Source organism: Saccopteryx bilineata, chromosome 3 (genome assembly GCF_036850765.1).
Source record: "Saccopteryx bilineata isolate mSacBil1 chromosome 3, mSacBil1_pri_phased_curated, whole genome shotgun sequence".
In the NCBI taxonomy this organism is placed as follows: domain Eukaryota; kingdom Metazoa; phylum Chordata; class Mammalia; order Chiroptera; family Emballonuridae; genus Saccopteryx; species Saccopteryx bilineata.
The window spans coordinates 317,862,307-317,871,054 of record NC_089492.1 but is presented as its reverse complement, the minus strand read 5'-3'; the positions used below and the strand labels follow the sequence as shown (position 1 = coordinate 317,871,054).

At 38.7% G+C, this 8,748-nt stretch overlaps 1 pseudogene; it reads right to left on the bottom strand.

Annotated features, from left to right (window-relative positions):
• Positions 1-7,721: 7,721 nt before the first annotated feature.
• On the bottom strand, positions 7,722-8,061 carry LOC136329349 (transmembrane protein 258 pseudogene; annotated as a pseudogene).
• Between the last annotated feature and the right edge of the window lie 687 nt (positions 8,062-8,748).

Sequence of the window (8,748 nt, the reverse complement as noted above, 5' to 3'; positions counted from 1 at the left end):
TGGCAAAAGCTGCATCTGCAAATCTTTTTAAATGAATATGATTTTTTCAGTGACTCTCACGTTTTTCTGACAAATGTCCAGTACTCACAAGTCTCACAGTCCTCACCATCTAAAGCAATGATTTTGCAAAGAACTTTTTATTTTGTGAGAGGAGAGACAGAGAGATAAGAAAGCATCAACTCATAGTTGTGACACCTTAGTTGTTCATTGATTGTTTTCTCTTATGTGCCTTGAATGGGGGACAGCTGAGTCAGTGATCCCATGGTCAAGCATGCCACCTTGTGCTTAAACCAGTGACCTTGGGCTTCAAGCCAGCAGTCTTTGGGCTCAAGCAAAGGACAATTTGGTCATGTATATGATCCCACACTCATGCCAGCAACTTTTAGGCTCAAACCAGCAACCATAGGGTCTATAATCCCATGTTCAAACCAGCAACTGGGTTGCTCGCACAAGCCAGCAACATTGGAATTATTAATCTGGGCTCTTAGCATTCCAGACTGGTGCTATATCCACTGCACCATGACAGATTAGACAAAAAATTAAAAATCTTTTCAAGTGAATTTGTTTTTATGCTGTGAAGAATTTCTCTTCCTTCAGGGCTTTAGAACTAAAAGGTGTCTGGCTTTGCCTTCAGTCAGGGGCCTTCCTGGGTCTAAGTAGCCATGTTATTATCTACAGTAAGGTTTCTTCCACTGCTGTGAATAATGCTCTATATTTGTGCAAAATGGTAAAATAAAAATTTAAGGTGATTATAAATAAAATGCCATTTTACAAAATAAATACTCCAGAATGCCAAGCTGGGTAACTAAAAATAATTTTATAAGATCTTCCTGAAAGGGGAGGAGTTGGGGCAAAGCCAGCCAACTAAATCCATCAAAGCATTTAAAGAGATCATTACTCACTCAAGTGAAACATCTGGAGCCAGAACTGCTACTTAGACTATCCCAGCTGTTCTCATAGCTTAGGATAACAAGCTCACAGGTGAATAACCAAAGCCCATAACTGTATAATTTTGGTTCTAGTGGTTTGCTGGTGTACCCACAGAATCATTGGGCAATCAATTGATTACAAATGGTAAAATAATTTCTAGAGAAACTAAGCATAAGAGACAATGGTTAGGGAGCCTACAGAGTACATCCCTAATCCCCCAAAGAGTAATCCAGAGTCACAGCCTTGGCTATTAAGATAAAGAGAATTGGGAACCTTGGGTCAATTTCTTTGGTAATGCTCATTGCCATTTCTGCTGTAGATATTTCTTCATTGTCAAGGTGCAAGGATTATTCTGAAGATAAAATAGCTGTGCTAAAACTTACCTTGGTGAGAATGATTTGATAGGATCATATTCTGGCACTTTTCTTTGCACGTAGTATCTCTTCTTGCCTACTCTTCCACACTCAGACTCAGGTCCCTTCTATGATGTTTATTAATTACTTCTAATTTTTTCTTCTTTGGATCCCACAACATTATGGCTTCTTTTCCAGCTTCATGACAGTTCAGAGTTGAGGTGAACTGACCAGCTAAAAAATTACTAATGCAAGTTTTGTTGACATCCCCAAAATTTTAGACTCTTTGTACACTGTGCTGCTACTAAAATCTCTAAATGTAATAGTAAGGTCCTATAACTGAATACTATCAGAAAGTTTATGTTTTTATTTTCAGGAACAAAGACACTAAAACTGTCACTGATAAGGCTCTAAATTGCAGCCTCTGACTCTTTTAGCAAGAGTTCAGCTCAGTTTGTTAAGTTTTTAGTTCAACAGACAATTGAGTGGAACAAAACTTTCTAGAAGAATACATAAGGGTAATAAAAAAATGAGCTTCCTGTTGATTTTATATGACTTGATATAATGGCAAACAAAGAGATAGAAGCTCACACCCTTCCTGAACTGAAAATGATGCAACTTTAAGAATTCTGAGGGGCAAATGTGTGTGTATAGTTTTGTGTTTCTATCTGTACTGCTTGTTAATAAAAACGTGACAATTTATGGAGATAGCCCAATCAGTACTGTACACCTATAGGGGGTGATATTATTTAAGACTACTCTGAAGTATTTTATTGTGTGTCTGAAAGAAACAGAGAGACAGAGAGAGGGACAAATAGTGACAAACAAGAAGGGAGAGAGATGAGAAACACCAAATCTTAGTTGCAGCACCTTAGTTGTTCATTGATTGCTTCCTTTTATGTGCCTTGACTGAGGGGCTACAGCAGACCAAGTGATTTCTTGCTCAAGCCAGCAACCTTGGGCTCAAGCTTGCAGTCTTGCTCAAGTCAGATAAACCCATGCTCAATCTAGCAACCTTGGGGTTTTGAACCTGGGTCTTCCGCATCCCAGTTTGTCAATCTATCCACTGCACCATAGCCTGTTCAGGCTACTCTAAAGTTTTCTTTGAGAGATCCCGAAGACATTTTTCTCTAGTGTACACGGAACATTCTCAAGAACTGACCATATGTTGGGCCACAAAAACAACATCAGCAAATTCAAAAAAATTGAAATTGTACCAAGTATATTTTCTGATCATAAAGCATTGAAATGGGTGATGGGTATGCAACATAATTGAATGACAAGATAACCTGGACATATTTTCTTTGAACATATGTACCCTGATTTATTGATGTCACCTGTCGGGGTCCAGCCCCGGGGAAAAACCAGGAGTCCCACAGGAAGAGACGGCGTCACCACGAATCAAGTGAGAGAGCCGAATTCTTTTTTTCTCTTTATTTTCTCATTAGCATTTACTGCCAGGCATCTCTGCCAATGGCTGGTCTAGCTTTATTTTTATACACACACACTAAGTTACAATCACATGGTATTCAGAATACATTGATTAATCATTGTTTTTGTTTCACTATGGTTACATATTTCTAGGCAACAGTTAATTCATTTCTATAAGCTAAAAATCAGGTGGTAAGTCATTCAAAGTACATTTATACAATAACTTGAATAGCAATAACAATATTGGTACAAACTTCTAAAAGGTCAGTACTGATTAATAACTCTACCTTACCTAAGATCCTATTGTCTTGTCAAATTTTATTTATCTACTATATTCATACACTAGTTAAGTTCTAACTTTATTCTTCTCAGAGTGTTCCACCACCTGCAGGTCAGGTATGCAAGAAGAAAGGAAAGTTTCTCTACTCTACCACATGAAAAGGCTAGGGAGGTAAAGTAATGAATTAAGTGAAGGCTGAAAGGTGCTTCTGTGTATAGTTACTGTTTCCTACCTATTCATAAGTCACAATCTATTTTTTCTAACATGATTAATAAGAAGAAATTCTCCTACAAACTTAACCCTTTACGAGGGATATTATAGCCAGCCTCTTATTCCTATGAGCCCAGGCCAAGGGGCTTACAGGCTTTTCTGTGGAACTCACACCCTCTGTCTCATTTCCAAAGATATTACTACGAATCTGCAGGGAAAGCACGGTACTATTATCCCTGTGCCATAAATGATAGCACACACCCAGAAAAGGGGGGATATAAGGCCAGATTAATTCAAAAGGTCAAAGGGGGAAGTATCATTGTGCCTTTCCTCTGTGGTGACTTTGTCAACCAGCAGCCATTGGTCTTCTCTGCTGTGACTTTGTCAACCAGCAGTTTTTGATCTTCTGCTGTGACCTTGTCAGCCAGCAGTTGTGGATCTTCTTCTGCTGGGACCTTGTTAGCCAGCATTTGTGGATCGGCTCCCGACAGTCACCCCATTAAAATTAATAAAAATTAAAAAAACAAAACAAAACAGTGAGATGAAAGACAGTGAAATGAATTTCCATTCACCTTGCACACTGAAGGAAATGGGTGGAATTGCCAACTCAGTGGGAAAGTTGAAGTTTGGCTCCAGATTTTCAAAGTCATAACTGCACTCAGTCCCTCAGAATGTGTTCAGAGGACAATGATTTACCACACCATTTGAGACCACACCATTTATTGTGTTTCTATAATTTTTATTATATAAAGTGAATGAAGGGGAGATTGACAAACTCTTGCATACATCCCAGCTTGAAGCTACCTGTCAAGCCCCCTACTGACCAATGTTCTGCACATTTGGGGCCGCTGCTCCATTACTCTGCAATGCAGCTATCATAGTGACTGAGACAAGTCCATGGAGCCATTCTAAGTGCCCGGGGCCAACTTGCTCATACCATTTGACCTACGACTATAGGAGGAGAAGAGAGAGAGAGAATGAAAGAGAGATAAGAGGGGGTGTAGCAGACAGTCACTTCTTCTATGTGCCCTAACCTGGAATCAAACCTGAGACTTCCACATGCCAGGCCAATGCTCTACTGCTAAGCCAACCAGCCAGGGCCATATTTTTATCATTTTAAAATCTATTCTGACCATGTCAAATTGTAATATTTAGACTTCTCTAAATTGTTCTTTTAAAACTATATGAGAAACCTCTCCAGAATTCTGCAGAAGACAGATGTTATGAAGGATGATATAAAACTCTTGGTTAAATATTTTTCACAGGCTAAAAATATCAGTCTGCTTTGAGATCTTAAGCAATGAACAATTATAAAATCCCAAGTTAGTTCACAGGAACTAAAAACAGATTTTCATGGGAGGTCTACTGTAAAATGAGAAGATTTTTCTAAGAAATAGTGGCAAAGAACAGCCTTCTATGATATTCCCTGAAGAGTAGTGTGATGAGATAAAGAAGCAAGGGACAAGGAGCACATGGGTCTGACAGTGACTACAGTTGTGCGTCTTGGAGTGTCATTTCCACTTTAAATATTTAATCTCCTTGTCTAATCAAGAAATACGATTTTGAGCCTGCAAGCTGTGCACATTTTAAAAAGCAAGACCAGGGTCAGGATAAGAAAACCACAGAGATGAGGAAACTGACTTCTACCAGGAAAACAGAACAAACATTACTAAGAAGTCATGATGAACCTAACAGCACAGGAGCAGAAATGTGAGCTACATGTGTTTATCTTTTATTCTCATACACTTTGTGTTTACTCTTTATTATTTACCAGTAACAACCTTTTTATTTTTATTTTTTATTTCTTTAATTCTACTTCACTCACTGAGTGAAGAGAGCAAGAAGAAGGTCACAAGGGATCTACATCTTAGTAAATTTACACCTACCAAGCTTGGCTACTGAAGAGGCAACAGCTGTCCGATCTGCGGGTGTTGGAGGGGGGAGCTGGAGGGGCTGTAGTTAGACAAGTAAACCCTCTGAAATGAGTGCAATGGAGCCAAGAGAAAAAGGCAACTTCTCTTCTATCTTCCCAGGATGTTCCAGAAAGACCTGAATTGACCTGAATAATATGTATAAATCTTTCCTTTTATTATCAATCACCTCCTTCCACCTAGTTCCATAAACCATGATTGGTACTAAAGAGCAGCCCAAGTAACTCAGTATTTCCATCATTAGCTTGAAATCTCTGGTTTTGCCAGGCCAGAAGGCTGAATTGTGCTAGTTGAAGACCTGTCCACAGGCATGGTGGCTGTCAGCTTTGTCACACACAAAGGCATCTTTAACACTTTTTTCTTCCGATCACAATCAACCAAATACCAATCTCTGTTGATCCACTTTTTTCTTGGTCTCACTAGGTCAAAACCATTTCACTGCACACCAACATGACTGCACAGACTTCTAGTTGTTTTCCTTGTGTTTCCACTCCTCTGTGCTTCCCCTTTATTCTATTCAATTAATCTTGAAGTAACCCTTCAATGTCACCCCTCTCCTAAAAGCAAGCTACTTCAATCCACTCCCTATAGACTTTCCATTCAAAGTTTTATACTACTAATCAATACTTGCTTCAATTTGAGTTCTAGCTTTCTTTCTAAACTAAGCGTATTCTCTTGATGTTTATTGTTTCCTGCTTCATATTTAGTAGATTTTACATTAGTAATTCTGTGAATGGCAGCAACTCTAATAAAAGACAAATGTCTAACCTGCTCTTAGTGCCATCTGAGGGAATACAGGAACCCAGAGGAAGGCATGCAATACTTCCTGAGAGGGTTTAGAGACATCACATAAAGGTGACAACTAAGCTAAAATTTAAAAGATGTTTCAGATTTAAGGACATTGCTAATTAAATAAACTCTGATGGGCACACCAAACCAAGAAAAAAAATAAGAAAAATCAGGGTGGTCAAAGTCTATTTCTTAAAAACTGAAAATAGAGAATTCTGTCAGAGGTCCATCATGGAGAAAGCATTTTTATAGTTTTAATTTCTTATTTTTTCCACCTTTCTTTCTTTCTACCATCTTTCTTTCCTTCCTTCCTTCCTTCCTTCCTTCCTTCCTTCCTTCCTTCCTTCCTTCCTTCCTTTCTTCCTTCCTTTTTTCCTTCCTTCCTTCCTTCCTTTTTTCTTCCTTCCTCCCTTCCTTCCTTCCTTTGTTTATTCCTTTTCAACTTTTCTTTTATCTCTTATTTATTTTTCTCCCTCTGTCCCTTCATCCCTTCTTTCTTTTCTTTTTTTTTTCTTGAGAGAGAGAAAAAAAGAAAGAGAGAGAGAGAGACAGGGAGGGTGGAAAAGAGAGAGATGAGAAGCATTACCTCATAGTTGTGGCATTTGAGTTGTTTATTGATTACTTTTCATATGTGCCTTGACTGGGAGGGGGCCCCAGCTGAGCCAGTGACTGATTGCTCAAGCCAACGACCTTGGGCTTCAAGCCAGGGACAATGGGGTCATGTGTATAATCCCACTCTCATGCTGGTGAGCCAGCACTTAAGCCAGTAATGTCAGGCTTTCAAAGCTGGGTCCTCAGCATCACAGGTGAATGCTTTACTCACTGTGCAACTATCTGGTCAGGCTAGGTACTGCACTTTAATATGAAATAGTTTATTTTATAAAAACACATGCAGATCAAAAAAGAAAATCAGACCCACAATTTAAGGGATGATACAGAAAGAATGTAGAAAAACTTGTTATGTCACTGCAACTTTCAAATACAATATTTTAAAGTGTCTCTAGAGAGGCTACTGAGCTTTAGCAATCTAGTTCTAAAAAGCAGAACTGCCTAGGTCAGAAAATAGTAGTTTTTTATTAACAAAAATATTCTCTTGTGCCCTTTTTGGATGCCACAGGAAAGGCCTACAAAAGTACTTTTACTTTTAAGATAAAGTATTAAGTTCTCTGAGGTCATAAATAAAAAAGCAGCATACATTTCTGAATCAATTAGATAAACAAATAGTCTAGTCACACCCAGAGAGATTTTTAAACTACAAGTGACTGAGTAATCAACACTGTGGGGGAATAAAATGTACATAGAACAAAGAGCCAAATATTTTGAATTCATCTTCTTTTATTAAACAGTGTAATACTAAAGCAGGGGCAATGTATGAGTAGAACTTCAAAATATCTGTACAAAAACCATTTTCACACCAACCAAATTATTGATTCTACAGCATAGCTTAGCTAAACTTGAAAATTTTTATTACTAACAACTGCCCTGTGGTTTTCATCAGCTTATAAGTGACTTGTCTAGGCTGTTAAACAATCACCTTACTCTCTACTCTGATGCCAAAGCCATAAAAAAACAACTAAGGAAAAATGGATGAGTTCTTTGGTTTGATTTTGACCTCAAGTTGATTCAAAGATATTTAAACCGGGTGATTCTAAACTCAATATTAGGACTTGTGAGATTGCCATAAAAAGAAAACACCTGCCTCTGATTAAAAGTGACACACTGCATTTCCATAGACATGCCTATGACTTTTAAGTTATTTATTTATTTATTTATTTATTTATTTGTTACACATCTGCCTTTATTGTGAGCAGCAGGTGGGACACTTCCAGCAACAGTAAAAAAGTTAATTTATAAAAGCAAGGATTCAGTGAAGCTGCCCTGTGGAACCTTTGGGAGCTTATATGTAGATGCTGACCCAGAGCAGCAGGAAGAGGACTCCAAAGCCCATGAAGAGTGAGGCCACCAAGAAGATGAGGATCTCTTTGTAGATGTCCCGAGTGTACTTGGTGGAGGTGACCTCATAAACAAAGAACCAGGCAGTGAAGAACATGCCAGAGGCCAACAAGACCAAGGTCAGCTGGGGGAAGACAGCTGGGTTTGCTGGGCTGGTGTATCTGCTCAAGGCCTCGAGCTCCATTTGCTGGGTACAGGATAACTTGCTGCTCTGCCACTGGAAAAACATGTTTGCAACTTTTAAGTTCTGACCATTTAGTTTTAACTAAAATCAGGAAAATACAAGTCTAACAAGTGAGTGAACACAGACTATTCAACTGAGAACACTACTCAAATCTCCCCTCCATTGATAAATATTATCTCATGCCCAGAGTGTGGTGCACATGTGTTAAATCCTCAAGAGCTAGCTGGATATTCTTTTCTTCTTCTTTTCTTTCTTTCTCTCTTTATTTTTGTAATACCTGTATTTATCTGACTGATAACTGATGTACGTTAAGACACTTTTGCAACTCTCATAAGTACCTAGAAGATTTCAGATATCAACCACTTTTTAAAATTTTATTTATTGATCAACAGTTCTTATACGGCCTTGTTTTATGAGCTACTTTCTTCTTCTTCAAAGGGTCACCACCCTTTCCTCTCCTCTGGAGTATGCAGAACATGAAGGCCACAACCATTGGTCAGGATGGGAGGCCCTGCCGGATGAAAATGCAGTTCTTTCTCAAGGCCCCAAACTGGCCACTGTAGTGGAACAACAAAGCAGGCTCCTTGCTCCCCACCCATCACTGTTTGCTAATTATTCAGTACCCTCTACTTGTTCATGGGAACCAACAAACCCAGCTTTCCATTTCAAAACCCTGCTCCCCTCCAA